The following is a 19243-nucleotide window of genomic DNA, read 5'->3' as shown; positions in this document are numbered from 1 at the left end:
TTTACTTGAGGTGTTTTCCTGTTAGGTTTGTCTTTTAGCCTGGTGGCGCACAGGTACAGTGTATTATTGGTTTCGAAATATAGAAGTTCGGCTTCCGCCCGAATAGAAGGTGTCATTAGGGTGTTTTGACTATTTGAGGGAAAATGGGAGGCGAACATGTCAGGGGTGATAAGCTTCCAGGCCCTTTTTACTGTTAAGGAAGGTACGGTTGGGCAAATAAGGTTGTTGGGCAACCTAAAAGAAAAGGAAATTAGGGAGTAATCTGTCCAAGTCAGTGGTTCAACTTCAGTCGCGCGGTCTCGCGTACAAGTCCTCAGACCTCGGTCCAAGGATCGCACTCTCCCCGGCAGTGCCGAGGTCCTCTGCGTCCCCTGGAAGCTAGCCTCCCCATTGCAGGGTTCAAGACTACCCTGATTCCGATTTTTCTCTTGTGAGTGGTGACTGTATTTTGTTTTCTGGTGTAATTGTGGTGTAATTTTGCCGCTGCTGTTTATTTGTGCCGCTGCTGCTTATTTGTTTATTGGTTTCTCTTGGTCCATTTGGTCCATTTTGTTTTCACTCAAAGCGCCTCCGTTTTTCCCGCTGCCACTGACCTCTGACCACTCCCTCTACTGCCCTCTCCCGCCTCCCAGCTGCAGTTCCTCCCCCCTCCCCTACATTATGGCGACTGCTACGGGGGAGCGCGTGTGAGTCCTCAGACCTCGGTCCAAGGATCGCACTCTCCACAGCAGCGCCGCGGTGCTCTGCGTCGCCTGGAAGCCAGCCTCCCTGTTGCAGGGTTCAAGACTACCCTGATTCCGATTTTCCTTTTGCGAGTGGTGACTGTATTTTGTTTTCTGGTGTAATTGTGGTGTAAATTTGCCACTGCTGTTTATTTGTGCCGCTGCTGCTTATTTGTTTATTGGTTTCTCTTGGTCCATTTGATCCATTTTGTTTTCCCTCACCGCCCCTCCGTTTTTCCTGCCGCCGCTGACCTCTGACCCCTCTCCCTACCGCCCGACTCCCGCCTCCCAGCTGCACGTCCCTCCCCCCTCCCCTACATTATGGCGACCGCTGCACGGTCGCGCCTAAGGCAAGCCCGTCCGCAACCCTACCGCAACCAGCGCCAGGAACCCTGGTTCTCCGAGGCCCCACCGATACGACTCAACCATCCTCCACGCACTCAACCCCGGAAGACACGCCGACTGCGCTAGATCCTCGCCAAACACCACCCATGGGCAGTTCTCGTGCAGACCCTGCCGCAGATCCTTCACCATCGACAAAGCTCCCACGACCGCCAAAAGCATGCCTGATGCACGCACCACCAAAACCCTGACCTGCATCCTTCTCAACATGCGCTCCCTGCACCGACACGCCGTAGAGATCTGGGACCTTATCGACACCCTCTCACCCGACGGCGCCTTCTTCACGGAAACCTGAACCAACGCCACCTCCGGCCCCATCCCCACTGCCATCCCCGATGGATACAAGATCCAGAGAAAAGACCGTCCGCTCCACCCAGGAGGAGGGCTCGCCATCGCACACAAGACCCCCCTTCCGATTCTCCACATCTAGCACGAGTGACCCCCAATCCAACACAGAACACCTCCATTTCCAGATCCAGACAAGCCCCAGGACCACGCAACGCGGCATCCTCATTTACACACCACCAGGACCTCGCAACCACCCGGCAACAACCATCGCCGAGCTCACCGCCCCCCACGCCATCACCTCTATGGACTACATTCTACTCTGGGACCTGAACTTCCACCTTGACAACGGCAATGACCCCGACTCCACCACTCTCCTAGACAACCTCGCAAACCTAGGACTGAAGCAGCTCGTCAACACGCCCACCCACAGAGTGGGGCACACCCTCGACCCCATCTTCGCAGGAGGAACAAACATACGCTTCAGCCACACCACCCAGCCCCCCTGGAATGACCACCACTGTGTCCATTTCACCTTCAACACCACCACAGCACCCAAACCCGCCCTATGCCCGCCATGACGGAATGGGAGCAAGGTCACAGAAGAGGACCTCAACACCACCCTACGTCAAACCCCCCCATTGCCACGACCCACACCAACGTCGCAGCCAGGGAATTTCACCGCTGGATCTCCTGCTGAGCCAACAGGCTCGCACCCTGCCACCCCCACCAAACAACGCCCTCTGAAAGCCGCCTGGTTCACCACAGAACTTCAAGAAGCCAGACGCTCCAGCAGATGCCTAGAGAAAACCTGGCAAAACCTGAAAACCACGGAAGCACGGAACAGCCACAAGAGCGCCCTAAAGGAATACCACCAACGCATAAGAGACACCAAATGGGCCTTTGTAAGGGACAAAGTCCAGACAACGTGACCAACGCCAAGGAACTGTTCATTGTCATACAGCAGTTCGCAAAACCCACCTGTGAAGCCACGGACCTCACACCCTCCCAGGAACTCTGCGACAAGCTCAGCTCCTACTTCCATCTGAAGATCATGGCCCTCTACGACAACTTCAGTGGACCAATGATGAAAACCATCCCCCCTCCCACTGCCGCCAATGAGCCGACCATCACGGCCTGGGAGCACGCTACCATCAAACTCATCACCGCGACCATGAAGAAAACTCACTCAGGAGCCCCAACGGACCCCTGCTCACCGCACATTTTCCACAGAGCCGCCACCGTCATCGCACCCGAATTAGGACGCACCATCAACGCCTCCCTCAGAGCAGGCATCTGCCCAGACGACTGGAAAAGGGCAAAGGTAAAACCCCTCTTCAAGAAGCCAACGGCCGACCCAACGGACATGAAAAATTTCCGGCCCAACTCTCTCCTCCCCTTTGCAGCCAAAGTCACCGAGAGACTCGTAAACGCCCAGCTGACTGCCTTCATCGAAGCGAACTCCATCCTGGACGCCTTCCAGTCTGGATTCCGCAGCAACCACAGCACTGAGACTACCCTCCTCGCGGCCACTGACGACATCCGCATGCTACTGGATCAGGGACACATGTCAGGGGTGATAAGCTTCCAGGCCCTTTTTACTGTTGAGGAAGGTACGGTTGGGCAAGTAAGGTTGTTGGGCAACCTAAAAGAAAAGGAAATTAGGGAGTGATCTGTCCAAGTCAGTGGTTAAACCTCAGTCGCGCGGTCTCGCGTGCAAGTCCTCAGACCTCAGTCCAAGGATCGCACTCTCCCCGGCAGTGCCGAGGTCCTCTGCGTCGCTCATCCTTCTAGACCTCTCCCAAGCCTTTGACAATGTCTCACATAGCACGCTCACAGCCAGACTTCACTACGCGGGAATACAAGGAGCCACCCTCGACTGGATCCAATCCTTCCTCTCCGGCAGAACCCAGAGGATTCGACTTCCTCCCTTCCTCTCCAAACCCACGGAAATCAACTGCGGAGCGCCCCAGAGATCATCACTCATCCCCACGCTCTTCAATATCTACATGGCCCCCCTAACTGCCATCGTCAGACACCATGGCTCAGCATCGTATCCTACGCCGACGACACCCAGCTCATCCTCTCACTCACAAAGAATCCCGAAGACACCAGAGTCTGCTTCCAGGAAGGAATGAAGAAATGTGGCAGCCTGGATGAGAGAGAGCTGCCTGAAGCTCAACTAAGAGAAGACCGAGGTGCTCATCCTTGGACCCTGCACCTCCGCCTGGTACAACACCTGGTGGCCCTCCACCCTCGGGAACCCACCCACCCCTACAGACCACGCACAAAACCTCGGCATCATCCTTGACTCCTCCCTCTCCATGAACCGCCAGATCAACGCCGTTGCCTCCACTAGTTTCAACTGCCTTCGCATCCTCCGCAAGACCTTCAAATGGATCCCCCCTGACTGCAGAAGGACCGTCACCCACGCACTCATCACCAGCAGACTGGACTACAGCAACGCCCTCTACGCTGGAATCAACAAAATTCTTCTACACAAACTCCAAACCATCCAGAACTCCGCAGCCAGACTCGTCCTTGGGACACCGCGTTACGAGCACATGACCCAACACCTATGAGGCCTCTACTGGCTCCCCATCGAGAAGTGGGTCACTATTAAACTCGTCATGCACGCCTACAAATCCCTCAACAACATCGGACCCAAATACCTAAACGAGAGAGTTTCCTTCCAAGTACCCAACAGGAATCCTTGCTCCGCCGACCTCGCCCTGGCAGAAACAGAACAGAAACAGAACTGGCGGGAGAGCTTTCTCCTACATCGCAGCCAAAACCTGGAACAAGCTCCCAGTGAACATCAGATGCTCCCCGACCCTGCACACGTTCAGGAAAGACCTCAAGACCTGGCTCTTAGACTGATCCAGAGCTGCTCCCCCCCCCCCCCCCCCTTCCCAGCACCTTGAGACCCTCACGGGTGAGTAGCGCGCTATATAAACCCCTGATTGATTGATTGATTGATTGATTGATTGATTGATTGATTGATGGATGGAGTAGTGTTGATGGGGTCTATGTTGGACAACAGCAAGTCAAGTGTGTGACCGGCAATATGTGTTGACCCTTTTATCAACAATCTACTCCTGAAAAGCAAACACAACCTAAACATTCAAATTTCAATGAGTGCAGATTGTTGGCTAATCCTTTAAGAGTACAGCTTCAATAATCTCTCGTCTAGATCCAGAAAATGTTTAACAAACGAACAGCATATTTTCACAAGCTGACTACTTCAAACCGCTCAGCATTTGACCATGTGGTTTATGATGTCATCAAAATCCCTTAATGACTATTGTGTCTGTCATCACAGTCATAGAATCAAACCAGATCAAGTACAGTAGTGTATTTTTTTAGTTACCAATCCTTTCACTAGCTACTCGTTCGTCTATTCACAGAGGATCTTGTCTCCACCGATGCTGTCCCTAGATTGGCCAGCCCTGGAATGTCCTTTAATTTCTTTCCTGTCTTCCCCATGCCCACACAAGTGGCGTCCAGTGTCCAGCTGGCGTCCCCATGGTCCTAGAGACTTCCCTACATGAGAACTACCCTCTCCTTAGTTAAGTGCGATGCATAATACAGAATCATTAAACACAGTCGCACATTATGAGAACATCAGTCTCAATAAACACTAACTGAATTTCAGAAATAAAAACTGATATTTGTTTTCCTAAAGTATACCAAGAAGTAACATATCTGGGGTTTGGATGGATTCGAATCTCACCACGAAAAGACATACAGAACAAATACTAAAATCACCTAGAGCGGCGTTGTTCGCTTCGAAACGCCTTAAACCCCTTGCAAGTCAATCAGACTTCCTCATTGTCACACAATGCACTTTCATTTCTAATAGTGATTATGGAAATGCAATTCTCGTAGTAGTGTTTCAAAACTCCTTGGCGCCTGTGACGGCCCTCTTGCACAACTGCCCGCGAGCTCAAAAATGTGACCAGGTAACAACGACCTTGAGGGGCCTCCACTGGTTACAGGTGAAGGCAAGAATTACATTTAGACTGGCATGCCTTGCTTTCAGAGGATTGAAAATACATCGCGTGAATCCTAACTCAATCGTTGGTGTCTCTAGAAGAGCAGATGTGTTCAGAAGCTGGGAGACCAGCGCCTTGAGGCCCAGGAATTCATCAGCATTTGCACCGTTTCTAAGCACTTCTCCAACGCGGCCCCATCATTGCCCCTGAAAATCTAAGGTATCGAGGGAATATCTGCTTTTTCAGGATAAACTCAAAAAGCAACTTTTTAAACCCCACCTAAATGTGAAATTCTCTTGTCATTTCCATCTAAAGAGGTGTGGCAGAGACACACCTGCTTTTTCCCCTCTCCATATTAATGGCCCCTCTCTCCCTATCCATTATCCCGCACCCCTCTGACATAATCTCCATCAGCCGTGATTTAAAAGGTGCAAACAATACTTACAGTTTGCTCACAGTTAAATTAACACCCGAGACTTTTCTCAATACTAATGTTCCGTGTAAAGCGCAAAGACAGACTTCGAGGATGAGAGGCGCTATATAAGAAATTAAGAAATTCTAAAAGATGTTTGCTCTGCCTACACACACGGGTCATCAGAAACCCCATGCTTTTATTGTAAGGAAGTAAAACATTATACGTTCTCTGGGTAGGTTTACCATCTCACCTGAACCCCTAGGTGGAATCATGGGGCGGTACTACATATATACTAGTTGCTACTAATAGTAGTGCAGCACAACTCTACATCGCGTTGATCCCCTGCACCAGTCCCGGGGCTTGCCTCCTCAAGGTGACATTCAATGTGAGTTTGTGCGCCTATGCTCGGAGTCCGCACAGCACGGAGGGCCGAGAGCTCTCACACTGCAGGTGCGCGGTGTGGGATAGCGCGGGAAGAATGAGGCCTACCTTGTTTATTTAGCCACACGAGGTGGCTCGCAGAGACAGGCTGGGGCCGGCTGCTCGGTGCTCCCTGGAGGCTGCGTTCTGTACCGCGGTGAGTCCGGGGCTCGAGGCAACAGCAAAGTTCCCACCACGTACCCTCCCGCCCCAGGGTGCTAAAAATAGGCCTGCGTCACTCATATCTTTGTAAACAGGACGATGGGTCCGCTTCTGGCGGGCCGCTCCAATAATAGAGTTGCTTCAGCGGGGCTAGGATGGCAAAGGGCCGCGTATGCCACTTTGCAGCACTGTTTGGGCACTGAGGAGGCACACGGTGCCCCGAAGAGGCCAAAGATTGGATGGGAAAGGAGACTGAGGCGATCTTGCTTCCTGGGTTGAGATCAGGTTTATTAGATTGCACCCGTGGCCATTGTGATAAGCTGACAGTGGCCGTAATGTGGGGCTCTGACACTGATGTAGAGGGCCACACGGCCTCTACGCGCCCGAGCGTAAGCACGCACCCCTCGTGACCGGGCTTGGCCACCTGGGTATATAATAAATGGGCCGAGGTCGCACGTGACCTTACGGCCGAATCATACCACTGAGCAGTCGCCTACTTTATTGCCCGGTCCTTAGTCTAGGCCGCAGACCCCGTCCCAGCACTACTATACTGGCGACGAAGGTGTGGTGCGAACCCCGCTGCAGTGCCCCGTCGTGTCTGCCCGGAGAGGACCGCGCGCGCGCCCTCTCCACGCGGTGCGCGTCAACGAAGTGGCCGAGATCCGATCGGCCGCGAGGCTGCCGGGGTGTTACCCGGCGGGTGGCGCAACTCCGGTGCGAGTCCGCGCGTCCAAAGGAGGCGGCGTGAATCCCTGCAGCCGTGAACATCCCCTGGTGAGGTAGCGCGCGGTGCAAATCAACACCGGCCCAGCGCGTAAGCTGCGCGCAGGCCTCGGAAAGGGTGGCGGCTCTTCCCGCCTGTGCGCGCACGCTGCCGGGGCGGCCTGAGACGCCGCGAGGATGAGCCCAGGGACTGGGGAGCTGTGAAAACAAAAACAACAGAGAGACAGGGCAGAGGGCATACTCGACTGCCGGCAAACATGGTGAAACACTGGAATGTAACAGGGGACATAAGAAAGAAGGGCACAGCATCTCCTTTTGGGTCCTGGTCAGAGGAAAAAAAAAAAAGAGGTCAACGGTCACAAAAGACCTCACAAGAGGGCGAGAGTCTACGCCCATCTGCCCATCCTGAACAAGGTATCCTGCTCAGTTCTGCCGCAGAAGCATTCCCCCCCCACGGCGTCTGGTGGTGCAAGCCAACGGTGCATAGAGCGACGACATGGCGGATGACCAAGCGGCCCCACCAGTCTTCTCACATGCCTCTGTGACACCCCTGCCGCCTTTCAGCCAGTTGGCTGATCCGGCCACTGCGGCGCCGCGGTGGAAGCGTTGGGTAGGCCGCCTCAACCACTACTTTACGGGGACGCGAGAAAGCGATGGCAAGGTGAAAAGGTCCCTCCTCATGCACTTTGGGGGCGACGAGCTCTACGAGCTGTTCGAGTCGCTACCGAACACCGGACAGGATGACGACTACGATGCCGCGATTGCAGCACTCAACAAGTACTTTGATCCCCAAATGAATCCAGATTACGAATGATTTGAACTGCGACAGGCTCGCCAAGGGGAGACACAGACAATGGATATGTACTACGCGAGGCTCAGGAAACTGGCGGCCACCTGCACTGGCATAGACCACAACGACGAGATCAGGGCACAGTTAATCGCCGGATGCAAGGCCGTGTCACTGAGGCGTCTTATCCTGCGACAACCAGGCATCTCACTGGATGAAATTCTGATCCTAGCGCACTCGCACGAACTCTCGGACAAACGAGCGGAAGAAATGGAGACGGTGAGGCTGCGGAATACGTCAGGGGCGGTGACACCCAAGCCAGTGCGTATCAAGGAAGAAGTAGTGGAGGCTATATAGAGGCGCCCCGGAGGTGCACCACGACGGGGTACCGGACCAAGGCCCAACAGTAGGTGCGGCTACTGCGGTTTCGACCACGGAGACAAGGAGAGGTGCCCCGCGAGAGGGCAGGCATGTGCGAAGTGCGGGAAAGCCAACCACTATGCCAGCGTATGTCGGGGGCGAGGAGGCAGAACACATGGCGGTGCTCCACGAGGACGCCCAGGAAGCCTGAAGCATCTCACGCTAGAAGACAGGGAGTCTGGAGTGCCACCAGACGTGGCTCCGGAGACGGCGTACTACGAAGACGATGATGATGATGTTTTTGTCATCTCATTTACAGGACATGGGGGCAAGAAGAGCCGCCCACCGCCCATGTGCCAAATCCTGATCAATGGATCGCCTGTACAAGCCCTAATAGACACGGGAGCATCCGTGAATGTCATGGATTCGCACCAGTTCGACCGGCTACAACCGAAGCCTAAGCTCATTCCGAGCAAAACCAGGATCTTCACGTATGGGGGCACGGAGCCACTTCCCCTGCGGGGCATGATCGAGGTAGAAGTGTCCAGTAGCGCACACACGCTGACGGCGATGTTCCATGTCACGGAGGGAGGAACAGGCACGCTCGTAGGGTGCCATACAGCGGAAGACCTCCAGTTGGTGTTCTTTGCTAAGCAGGTGCATGACATCCATGCGGAAGACATGTTGAAAGACTTTCCCCAACTCTTCACGGGGCTAGGGAAGTTAAAGAACCTACAGATAAAGCTGCACATAGATAAGAGTGTCCAACCAAGAGCACTCCGGCACCGAAGGATACCACTGCACATCCGGCCGCTGGTGGAAAAGGAGCTGCAAGCACTCGAGGACTTGGGCGTAATTGAGAAGGTGTCGGGGCCCACTCCATGGGTGTCGCCCCTAGTGGTGGCACCCAAACCGAAACAACCGGGTGCCATTCGCCTGTGTGTGGACATGCAACTCCCCAATCAAGCCATCAGACGGGAGCGGCATGTGACCCCGACGATGGACGACATCGTCATGGACTTAAACGGGGCGCAGTGGTTCTTAAAATTGGACCTCAACTCGGTATACCACCAACTAGAGCTAGCCCCGGAGAGCAGGTACATTACCACCTTCTCGACGCACGTGGGGTTGAGGAGGTACACCCGGCTCAGCTTTGAGGTGTCGTCGGCGGCAGAGGTGTTTAAGAACGTGATTCAGGAAACCCTGTCGGGACTCGGAGTGATCAATCTGAGCGACGACATCCTCATATACTCCAAAAGCCTGGAAGAACATCACGCCAGACTTAGGGCGACGCTACAGCGATTGGTGGACTGTGGTCTCACGCTACACAAGAAGAAGTGTGCCTTCTATCAAAGCTCGATCGACTTCTTCGGATACGTATTCTCCAGGGAAGGGCTGAGGGTGGACCCTCGGAAGGCGGCGGCCATCCAGAATGCGCCTGTGCCACAGAACCTCACTGCGATAAGAAGCTTTCTTGGTATGGCGACATACTGCGGCCGGTTTCTGCCGAATCTTGCCACGCTGGCAGAGCCCCTGAGACAGCTAACGAAGACCGGGACGCCATGGGCCTGGACACCACGGGAGGACGCTGCGTTCCAAGAGGTGAAGACGGCGCTACTAGACCAAACGACGATGGCGTATTTCCACCCAGGAAGGAACACAGAGTTGGTGGTGGATGCCAGCCCGGTGGGGCTAGGCGCGGTACTGCTGCAGGAAGCCAGGCCAGGAGTTTACGCACCCGTGTCGTACGCCAGTCGGGCGCTATCACCAACTGACACGCGATATGCACAGATCAAGCGAGAGGCCCTGGCCATCCACTGGGCCTGCCAGCATTTTTATCTATACCTATTCGGTCACCCGTTCAAAGTCATAACGGACCACAAGCCTCTAGTGCCGCTGTTCAGCGGATCGAATAGACTGGCACCACCGAGGATCGAAAGGTGGGCGGTACAGCTGCAGGCCTATTCGTTCCAACTGATCTTTCGCCCAGGGGCCAACAACCCGGGGGACTTCCTGTCAAGACACCCATCACCAGGGGATGAGCGGGCCCCTTCAGACGACAGCATACGGACAGAGGCCTTCGTGCAGATGGTGGAAGAGGACGCTTGCCCGTTGGCAATCACCAAGGCGGAGATGTGTGAAGCCACGGAACAAGATGCCACGCTTCAGCGAGTCAAAGACGCTCTTGCCACGGGTCGCTGGCACAGGTTCCTGGACGGAGTAGCAGGCCTGGTCGAAGAGGAGCAGAATGCAAGAAGACAGCTGTGGAAAGTGCGGTACGAGCTAAGCGTGGGAGTGTCCGGCCTGATACTGAGAGGCCAAAGCATCGTAGACCCACATGACCTCCAGAGGCGTTTGGTGTCCATAGCACATCAGGGCCACCAAGAAGCCGGGAAGACGAAGGCGAGGCTCCGGTCCAAAGTATGGTTCCCGGGCATGGATAGGCTAGTCGATGAGGAAGTGCGGACATGCCACTCGTGCGCTATAACAGGGGCGGACCCCATTCCTGCACCGGTGATCACCGAGGAACTCTACGACACGCCCTGGACGAAGGTGAGCATCGATTTCGGCAGTTTTCCGGATGGACGACACACGATGGTCATCATGGACTCGTGCACCAAGTTCCCGGTGGTCAAACTGGTATCCTCCACGGCGTTCACGCAGGTACAACCTGCCCTTGAAAAGGTGTTTGCAACGTTTGGCCTGCCGGAAGAGATAAAGTCGGACAATGGCCCGCCGTTCCAAGGGCAGGAGTTTCAGGACTTTCTACTGTGCAGAGGGGTCAGGCACCGTCGAATCACGCCCCAGTGGCCCCAGGCCAACGGAGAGGTGGAGCGTTTCATGAGGACCCTCAACAGGGCAATGCGCATAGGGGTCGATCAACATCAAGACCTGGAGACATGCCTCCACCAGTTCCTGTTTGCATACCGGCAAACGCCACACGCAACGACCGGATGTGCCCCTAAAACCCTCCTCCTGAAACGCCATCCACGGGATCTCATCCCCGAAGCGGTTACCTGGATGCCCCCAGACCGGGACCCGGTGCGGGCACAGCAAAGGCGCCAACAGACTAACGACAAGGCCACAGTGCGTCGAGGTGCCAGGGTCCCGAACATTCAGGTGGGGTCGAGAGTTATCCTGAAGGACCAGCACCCCGGCTGGAAGTTCCGCACACCCTATGAGCCGGAGAGCTGGGTAGTAACCCAAGTGCATGGGACAATGATCACAGCGCAGAGGGGGCGGCACACAGTCGTGAGGAATGTGTCATGGTTCAGGGTGATACCGAGCAACCCACCAAGGATTTCCGGCGACCCGGAAGACGGCGAGGACCATGGGGCAACCGACCCTCCGCGCAGTCAGGAAGCGGGGATCGCCGGACCGGAGACCCCGGCTATGTCGCAGCCCGGGGGAGAGGGTGAACGTCCTAGGAGCCCCAACCACAGTGTTGTCTCGGAAGAGTCCGGCCCAGCTGGGCCTCCTGGCGGCGCCCCACCTACACCCCAGGAGCCAGTGTCTCGGAGTCAAAGATACCAGCTAAGACCGAACCCGGCTCCCAGTCAGAAGCTGAAGGACTACGCCTGTCGAGTGGAGGGCAGCATGGGGATGCCAATGCAGCCTGAGCCAGAGGCGCAATGAAGATATTGGACACTAATGCTATAGCTGCTTTTCTCTCTCTCTCTCTGTCTATATCTCTCTCTTGGTTCTACAGATTGATGTTCCACTGGTTGTTTGGCCGGCTAAAGGTTTGGAGGGATGTAGAGGGCCACACGGCCTCTACGCGCCCGAGCGTAAGCACGCACCTCTCGTGACAGGGCTCGGCCACGGGGGTATATAATAAATGGGCCAAGGTCGCACGTGACCTTACGGCCGGAGCATACCACTGAGCAGTCGCCTACCTTATTGCCCGGTCCTTAGTCTAGGCCGCAGACCCCGTCCCAGCACTACTACAACTGGTATGCAGTGTGAGGAGTGGGCACTGGCCAGCAATGTGAGGAGTGAACCCATCAGTGGAGTGCAGTGTGATAAGCTGGCACTGGTAGCCAGTGTTAGGCATTGTTGGTGGCGGTCCGAAAATCTGGTACTGAATGGTGAAGCGTTATGAGCAGGCACTGGTATGCAGTGTGAGAAACTGGTGGTTGGGTAGGTAAGTATAGGGAATAGGCACAGGAACAGCTGCCAAGCTTCCCAGGTCAGGGGTGCACTGGCACAGCTGCCAAGCTTCCCAGGTCAGGGGTGACTAGTTCGTCCAGTACAGGATTTTATTAGAATTGTGGCACTTGGAGTCATCATCAATAATTTTGTGTCGATCACATATAACCATAGAAGTACATATTCAAAAGTCATCACATTTGAAAAGAACTCATGAACAATACAGTATCTCTAAATTAACGGAATAAAATACAAGAAATAACATCTGCACAAAAAATCAAGGGACCGGTATGTAATACTTGAAATTTAACAGCGAATGTGCTGGTATTATTGGACAAAAAAAACAGATCTAAAATGCATAATACTAAACGTGGCCCATTTCTTAGATCATTATGCAAAATAAAGTTTCTCATCACAACCAAATCTTGGTGCATCAAGCAAGAGAAGCTATCACGGGACAATTTACACTTTCATTTACTCCTTTGCCCAGACCAAAGGGCAAGATTTAGATATGTTTGTTAGCAACAGGAGCGCGCATTTCTTAGATATAAAAAGACAGGAGAGCGCTAAAATGCAAGATGCCCAAGCCATAGTCCAGAGCCTTGTTAATAGCAGCAAGAGTACACATTCTATTGATTAAAAGAACACAAAGGGTAACCACAATCAGAATTGCCCAAGTCTTAGGTCAAATACAGGATGCACTTTCACAAGACATTTTCCTATTTCATTTCTACACATTACCCAAGTAGGGGGAACCTTCCCTTGTAAATGAATGAATCATAGTACCTCGCCTTACCATGAACGGCATATGCATCTATCTAGGCCAGGGAGATTCATTATCAATTCCTACCATTTTCAAGTGGAGAACAATGGCTCAAAAATAAATTGAGCAATCAGCAATTACCTCTCAAGACTGAGCCTTCAGTGCAGCTGTTCTAAGAGACCAAGCCCACTTTAAATATATTGAGACCGTGAATACGATGAATTCAGATGTATCGGTTTTTAATAGGCGTAAAGCTACAGCACATTGGTTTCCACCTAGATCTCGACAAACCGGAACAATCCACCTTAATCTCGGGGTTTTGTACTTTTGATATATCAATAAGTGTACCCCAGTTTCTGTCATGTTAGGACAGAAGGGGAACCCTCCAGTCCTTCATCATCGAGTTCCCATTTCGAAGTAAAAGACCTAAGAGGCAGAGTGCCAATTCGAAAACAAATATACAAAGACTTGCCTTCTGCCGGGGTAATTATATCAAGAAATGGTTCAAATTGCAGGTAACTGTTTGTTTTTTAAAATATATTTTTCATTGCATTTTACAGTAGTTCATTAACAAAATGCAACTATACCCGCTTACCCCTCCCCCCCTCTTCCCCATTTACTTGGAGCGATCCATAGAAACAATTTGCAAACTTATAATCAGATCTGTTCACATATGCTTAAATGCAAATATCAAATAAGAACAATTGCATAAGCGTTGTCTCGAACAAATGAATATTAATACATTCTCATATTTTAGTTGTTGCAACATCAGATGTAATTGCTGTATCAGCTATAATTTGTTGGAGTTGTATCTCCAACATCAACTTGGGGCTGTCTTTTAGCCGCAAACCAGTGGCACTGCCATGTTGCATTTGCAAATGTTTTCTTTACTTTGACAATTTTTACTTCTATTAATTCCATGTTTCCTCCTTTAAAAATAAATAAAGGAGGAAACATAGAAGTAAAAATTGTCAAAGTAAAGAAAACATTTGCAAATGCAACATGGCAGTGCCACTGGTTTGGGGCTAAAAGACAGCCCCAAGTTGATGTTGTTTAGTTCACAAGTGCGTTTGGGCGAGGCACGTCACCAGTGTTAAGCATGCATAAGTGGATTTGGACATTTAATATACAAAGAACATCGGTTTAACACGAGGTGTGCAACCCATTTCTTCATGGAGTTGTATCTCCGCCAATTCCCATATCATTCTACCATCTTGAACTTGTGCAGTACAAATTAATTTACGTCTCACCCCACATTCAGCCCGGAGCCAACGTATATACTCTTGCAGCCAATATTTACTCATAGGTAACCTAGGCGTAAACCAACATTTTCCTATGCATTTTTTGCGGCCACTAGTGTTAATTCATCAATTATTTCAGCATATTTAGTCTCCTTGGTACAAGGTATCACGCCGAGCAGACACACCCAAGTAGAACATTGTAAAGGTAACTGTTAAATCCGTCAAGGTCTGAACTACCTCTTCTTAAAACGCTAGTATCCCTGGCCTAGTAGGATCCTCCTTGTGTATCCAGATTGGTGAGACATAGTCTCTATGTACACACTCAATGTATCAATTTATGTCTCGCACTGCGTGAAACTTTCCTGCAATTTCTTAAGACAACTTTCCATTTTGTGTCCCGCAATGCCTCACCAATATCCACCTCCCATTGCAATCGTAATGCACCTAGACGAGGTGCACTCTTCGGCTGTAGTAATTGGGATAATCTAGTGATAAATCTGCCCTCTCCTCCCATATCGGGGAGAGCCTGATTAATGACATGCGTATCTGGGTCCTGTGGGAACCCTTCTCAAGCTTTACGAATTGCCTCTGCCAATCCAGCGTAGGCCAAAAAACCGCCTCCCGGTAGATCCCATTTAGCACAAAAAGTGGCATAGCTCTTCGAATGGCCATCCTCATATCTCCTAGTATACGGGGAATTATACCCTCCCTCCCATGCCACAAAAACCCCAGCAATATGGTGCTGATGTCCGGCTGCCATGGTATGAGCTGTTGCAAATATATACGTGTCATTTTTATCTTTCGTAGCTTGTTCCCATATATCCAGTAATGTACACAATTGTATTGGGAGCGGTCTCCTCCTCTTTTTATGGATTAACGGCAATGCCAGGAGTCCACACGGTTTTACCAATCTCACCAGCAGGTCTGTAACAGGGTCAGGACACTGATCTATAAGCCACATAGCTATGTGCTGCAATTGGGAAGCCTGGTAGGGGAGAGGAGTTGGCCTAACGGGTAGGGCGGTAGTCCTAGAATCCGGGGAACTGGGTTTGAGTCTCTGCAATGACGCTGAACATCCTGTGATTCTGGGCAAATCACTTAATCTCCCTGTGCATAACAAAAAAATGAATGTGTCCTCATGTAATGCAGCTGGTGCTATGTAAAGTGCTCCGAAACCCGATTCGGGTCAGGTTCGCGCTATATAAAACTCCGTAAAATAAATAAAAAAGTAACAACTTCTTAAGTGTGGGGCCTGTTGCCCTCCACTGTCCCAAGGCAACACCTTTAGGCTAACACGCACCCTTCCTGTACCCTAATATAATAGTCAAAGCAGATGATCTAATCGCCTAAAGCAAGCGTCTAGGATCTGCATCGCCATATCCTGTAAAACATGTAGGGCCTTATTTATGAGGCCTTGCGACAGTTTTGCGCTTCCGTTGCGTCACTTTTTGTGACGCATCAGTGGCGTAAGACATGCCTCCTGTTGCACCATATTTACAAAATGACGCATCTAAGCAGATGCATCACTTTGTAAACCCCTGTGCTACATTATACCTGCATCAGGTATAATTTATGCAGGGTAGGCGTTCCCACGTAAGTAAGCCTCGTAGAAGTGACACAGTGAAATCTACGAGATTTCACTGCGCCACTTCTAGGGTGCAAATGCGTCAGAATCTTACGCCTGCCTCACAGCAGGCGTAAGACTGACGCAGGCCCTTTCACACGGGGCAATCAAGAGGAAAGTCATTATACATAGATTCCACCCCAAAGTTAAAACTCACTGTCCCTCTATCACAGGTCTCAAGAGGAGTGGTAATTCCAAACACTGTACAACCTATGTGTTCGTTTCAAATAGGTGCCCTGAATAATTCTGCCAATCTCAGAATATATACCGAGTATGGTGTGATACTGTCACCGCAGTTCGAGTGATTCCCAGTTCTCAGAGCCCCCCTCACTGAGAGAGTGAAAGTGTGTGTCCTGTCACCGTGATCCCTGAGAGGGTCAAGAGTGTTGTGTTCTTAGGTGCCAACACACTTATTTCTCTGGAAAGGTTAGGAGGGCAAGTAAGGCACTATAGCTAGCCGGGCTCAGGCTCATAGATACTGAGGTAGTATGGGGACTCAGGGCCTAATTAGGAGTTTGGTGGTCCTCTTGCTGAGCACGATGCCAGCGTTCTGGAGGAATACCGCCAAACCCGTAGTGAGACCGCTCACCGGATTCTGACTGGAATCCAGGTTGGGTGGAAGGTGCTGCGGCTGTCCCACTTCGGTGCTTTTATAAGGCTTAAAGGAGAGCCTTAGAAAGGCACCACCGTGGGATTGTTGCAGCCCGTTCATGCATGGGAAGAAGTGCACCATGTTATGCATTTTTGCATGTGCAGGAACTTGGGGGTACAATACCAGGGGACACAACATATACCCCCCTGCATGCACCCCCAGAGGCAGCAGGGGGCCCTGTAAATACATGCCTCTATTATGTGAGGTCCCATGTATGTCAGATGGGAGCCCACTCACATGGTACTGAGTCCAAGAGTATGCTAGCCTGAATTTGCCAAATCTCACCCTCTCTCATACATGTTATTGTTCAATTATGCTAGTTCAACCTTAGAGAGGCATGGAACACATGTGAACAATATCATATACTCAGCAGCACTGACAGGCACAGAACTCACCTAACTTAGGGAATAAGTACACCATGTGAGATACATGTAGTGTACTCATTTCCTGGTGTCAGCATTTAAGAAGGCTCGGGTACTGCAATATCTTGCTGAGTATAGTATGTGATTTATGTAGGTGAAGAGAATCATCAAAGTCAGCTACCATAGAGACATTTGGTAGCAATGAGGTTCATGACCTGGTTCCACAAATTGGCAAACTGGTGCATGTTTTGACTCTTCACATGTATGTACACTTTAGTCAGCCTCACCAATGTATAACATTTAGGCATGTCAACTGTGTAAATGTATTACTTATAACTCAAAGGGTTACATAGCCAATAGCTATGCATATGTACTGTGCTTCTGTTGCATATCAAATGTGTTCTTAGTTTACTGATGTGTTTTACATGGCATGTCTTGTAGATGGACCCCCATCATACACACGTGGTGAGGTGGATAACTTCAAGGACCCCAACTTTACCGGTGAGTGCCTTCATTAATGCTAATTGTGCAGTGCAGGGAGTGAGTGTGATGTCAGATGCTGTGTGACTTGCCAGATTCAATGTGTATCCCTACCACAAACTAACTTTTATAAAAAGAGAAATAGGTCAGGAAAAGTTGACGTTGTGTATTGCATGCCTATCAGCCCATGACTACTGTCAAGAAGAACACTTTGCCAATATGGGATGCCTCTGTGTGATGTAAGGTAGTTATTCTGCATCCATTGTTATATGTCATACCTGCCAAGTGTGCTGTATAGTTAACAATGTGTACTGATATGGGTCCTTGTCGCATCAGTTACACTACGTTGTGAGAAAATACATGTAATTTGCAGACATTGCACTTATTACTGTGGCAACTCCCTATGGCATAAAGGCCATTGCAGGATGCAGAAGGCACACTAATGTACAGTGAAGGTGACATGTGTACCATCCCATGGGTACCAAAGAGCATTGTTCCCAAGCATACCAAGTACTGATATGGTCATACCTAGATGTGCCGTAGTGTTGCAGTTGCATTGTGCAACAGTTGCCCTGCCTTTGTAATTAGGGTTTAGTACATCTGATATGATAGATAATAGGCATGTGTATGGTCACTCTAAGCTGCAAGAAGAATTTAGGCTGTAGGGTCTGCTACCTTAGATGTTTCATGGTGTTGATACCGGTTTCTAGTCACCCTTTGACTGACCGTTATCCTTACTGCTTCAACAGACAACATGACCGCAGAGCTGCTGAGGCAGCACAACAAACGCAAGGAGCGATACCACTAACTCAGATGTGCTGCAAAGGCACACTGGGCCATGATGAAGAGGTACAAGGAGGAGAAGGCTCAGGGCAAGTGGCGAAGCTTTCCACTCTGGCCCTCAACCCTAGACAAGGGGAGCTCTGCCAGGAACAGACATTCCGGTAAATGTACCTCCCAGCCACCCAGTACTTCCACCAGCGGGCCATCGCAACCACCTGGACCCACAACTCAGGCCACAGGAGGGCCTAGCTCTTTTGAACTGGACATTAAAAAGCACATCTCTGGCCTGAAGTTACGTGTAGCAGTATTGGAGAACAAAATGGACCAGGCATTGACCATGCTGTATGAGATCAAGCAGGCAGGAGCCAGACACAAGAGACCATAGCCACAGGGACCCTTTCTGCCCTTTCCCCTGTATATAGCGTTCTATGTTGTACATAATGTTTTTGTAGCTTAGGTTAGTATAGTGATAGTGGTTTGAGAGGTTTTGTAGGGGTGGGTTAGATTTTCAGTGGCTAGGGGTACTTTTTGTTTTTTAAGGGTGAGGGTGTTGTTGTATTTCATATGAAGAAAACACACACATATATATATATATGAACGAGGTCACTTAATGTGCTACAACAAACTAATATGCTAATAGAAATGCTGCACTTCTGCCTCATGAACAATGTATTTATCTTTGACAAAAAGTATTACAAACAAAGCCAAGGCACAGCCATGGGGACCTCTTTTGCACCAACTTATGCAAATCTCACCATGGGCATGTGGGAGGCAGATCAAATCTGGTCCGAAAGAAACAAGGACATGTTTGAGCACATAGTACTCTGGGTCCGTTATATAGATGACCTGTTCTTAATCTGCGAAGGAAACACAGAGGACTTGAACATCTTCCTCAAGGGTCTTAACAACAATCCTTTT

General features: G+C 50.9%; 1 protein-coding gene across 1 annotated transcript in view; it reads right to left on the bottom strand.

The window, feature by feature from the left end:
- PERM1 (PPARGC1 and ESRR induced regulator, muscle 1) overlaps positions 1–6433 on the bottom strand; it is a 66270-nt gene extending 59837 nt beyond the window's left edge. Inside the window, exon 1 of the mRNA XM_085609668.1 lies at positions 6309–6433. The gene's annotated coding sequence lies outside the window, so the exon portion shown is untranslated. The remainder of the gene's footprint in view (positions 1–6308) is intronic.
- Positions 6434–19243: the final 12810 nt, after the last annotated feature.

Source organism: Triturus cristatus, chromosome 1_2 (assembly GCF_964204655.1).
Source record: "Triturus cristatus chromosome 1_2, aTriCri1.1, whole genome shotgun sequence".
NCBI classification, from domain to species: domain Eukaryota; kingdom Metazoa; phylum Chordata; class Amphibia; order Caudata; family Salamandridae; genus Triturus; species Triturus cristatus.
The sequence above is the reverse complement of the archived record's forward strand: the minus strand, read 5'-3'. Positions and strand labels throughout refer to the sequence as shown.